This window comes from Triticum aestivum, chromosome 5B, assembly GCF_018294505.1.
Source record: "Triticum aestivum cultivar Chinese Spring chromosome 5B, IWGSC CS RefSeq v2.1, whole genome shotgun sequence".
NCBI lineage: Eukaryota > Viridiplantae > Streptophyta > Magnoliopsida > Poales > Poaceae > Triticum > Triticum aestivum.
Genome location: NC_057807.1, coordinates 664,339,641 through 664,342,563, shown reverse-complemented (window position 1 = coordinate 664,342,563; position 2,923 = coordinate 664,339,641).

The window sequence follows — 2,923 nt, the reverse complement described above, 5'->3', positions numbered from 1 at the left end:
GTTTCAGTTATGGACTTGTTTTGCTGCGGCGTTTATATGCTGCTGTGTTCCCTATATTTGCACTGGTGGTGAACTTTGATGCCCAGTGGATGTAATATGTGTAATAGCCATGATAGCCTAGCATAAGTTGCTTGCTTATTTATTTCCTTGTTGTCTTGTTTATTTGTTTGCTTGTAGTCAGTGCAGTTCTTTTTCCGCGGTTTGCTAGTGGCTGCAATAACCTATTTTTTAAAACTAGGCCACAATAACCATGGGCTAATATTTACTGTAGTGACACTGGGCCTCCTACGGGCCGTAGAAACAGTGGGCCTTCTACGGGCCATAGAAACAGTAGGCCTTTTACGGGTCGTAGAAACATTGGGCCTTCTACGGGCCGTAGAAATAATGGGCCTTCTACGGGCCCTATCATCAATTGGCCTTATACGGGCCGTAGAAACAATGGGCCTTCTACGGGCCCTATCATCAATTGGCCTTATACAGGCCGTATGATCGATTGGCCAAACATGGGCCAATAACAGGCCGCATTATGGCCGTAAACGGGCTAGAGTTGGAATCGCCCATTCATGGGCCGACCATAACGGGCCATCGTTAATAGGCTGTATTTGATGACGCTATGAAACCGGCCCAATGTATTAACGGACCACAAACGGGCTGACTGTAACCACGGGCTGAATTTGGCCCACAAGCAAAAAATTACAGTAACAGGCCGTAAGTAAACGAATGCTCGAAATGAGCCCAAGAATAAATGGGCTCTGAGAAGGCCGAAAGATAACACGGGCTGGAAACGGCCCAACTGAATAATGGGCCATTAATGGGTATAAAGTGATACACTGTTCATTACAGGCCAGTTTCACCACGGGCCGTTAATGGGTCTAAAGAGATACATTGTTCGTTGCGGGCCAGTTTCACCACGGGCCGTTAATGGGTCTAAAGTGATCGACTGTTCATTGCGGGCCAGTTTCACCACTGGCCGTTAATAGGCCAAGAGTTACATAGGGCCTCATATGGGCCGAAAGACGTCATGGGCCATACATGGGCCAGAAGTGAAAACAGGCTGGAATCATATTGGATGGCCCAGATGACGCTACTGGGCCTAATTCGAGTAGGGCGTAACGGGCCTTGGGTTAGCGGGCTGTAAATGGGCTATATGCGAACAGGCCGTTAACAGGCTTTCCATGGGCCGGCCCGTACCTTTTGACCAAGTCAAACGGTCCGGCCTTTTCACAGGAATGGGCTTGTGTTGGGCCGGGCCACGTGTCAACGTATCATAGGCGCCTTTTGTCCAATGAGTGGATGACATCTGTCCCAACAATGAGCCGACACGTGTTTCCTCCAGCCAATGACGATTTTACACGTGGAAAATCCCCATTGGTCGGGGCTGTTAACGGGTTATCGGATCCAAAACCCGACCTGGTAGCTTAACGGTGTTCCGTTACGGTGGATGCCACGTGTCGGTCACCCTTGACGAAAGCACCTCTGTGACGCGCGATTTATCGTCATGGAAGTGGACACTTCCGTGATGATAATTTTGGTAATGTCATGGAACACTTCTACGATAGCACAGGTATGACTATCTTGATTCTGTCATAAATTTGTCATGGATGTACATGCATGACAAAAAAACGCGACCTACTGTGACAAACACGTATCATCACGGAAGTGTATTTTTTTTGTAGTGATAGCCACTGCCACAAACCCTAGGCAAATCGGTCTCACCGATAGGGATCTCGGTCTCACCGAGATGGGATTGTAATCTCTCTGTTTCCCTTCATAACGTTTCGGTACCACCGAGATGAGCGATCGATCCCACCGAGATTGCAATGTAAACTCCCTGTTTCCTTTTCGTAACCTTTCGGTCCCACCGAAATGAGCGAACCGGTCCCACCGAGTTTACCTGACCAACTCTCTGGTTAGCTTATTGCCAAAATTGGTCTCACCGAGTTTGTGTAATCGGTCTCACCGAGATTACGTTATGCCCTGACCCTAATCATATCGGTCCTACCGAGTTGCATGTCGGTCCCACCGAAAATCCTAATGGTCACTAGATTTGCTAAATCGGTCCGACCGAGTTTCTCAATTCGGTCCCACTGAGTTTGGTAAGTTGTGTGTAATGGTTAGATTTTGTGTGGAGGCTATATATACCCCTCCACCTCCTCTTCATTCGTGGAGAGAGCCATCAGAACAAACCTACACTTTCAACTTGCTGTTTCTGAGAGAGATCCACCTACTCATGTGTTGAGGCCAAGATATTCCATTCCTACCATATGAATCTTGATTTCTAGCCTTCCCAAGTTGCTTTCCACTCAAATCTTCTTTCCACCAAATCCAAATCATGTGAGAGAGAGTTGAGTGTTGGGGAGACTATTATTTGAAGCACAAGAGCAAGGAGTTCATCATCAACACACCATTTGTTACTTCTTGGAGAGTGGTGTCTCCTAGATTGGCTAGGTGTCACTTGAGAGCCTCCGACAAGATTGTGGAGTTGAACCAAGGAGTTTGTAAGGGCAAGGAGATCGCCTACTTCGTGAAGATCTACCGCTAGTGAGGCAAGTCCTTCGTGGGCGACGGCCATGGTGGGATAGACAAGGTTGCTTCTTCGTGGACCCTTCGTGGGTGGAGCCCTCCGTGGACTCGCGCAACTGTTACACTTCGCGGGTTGAAGTCTCCATCAACGTGGATGTACGATAGCACCACCTATCGAAACCACGACAAAAACATTCGTGTCTCCAATTGCGTTTGAATTCTCCAAACCCTTCCCTTTACATTCTTGCAAGTTGCATGCTTTACTTTCCGCTGCTCATATACTCTTTGCATGCTTGCTTGAATTGTGTTAAGATTGCTTGACTTGTGCTAAAATAGCTAAAATCTGCCAAAGACTAAAATTGGGAAAAGGATAAGTTTTTATTTGGTCAAGTAGTCTAAT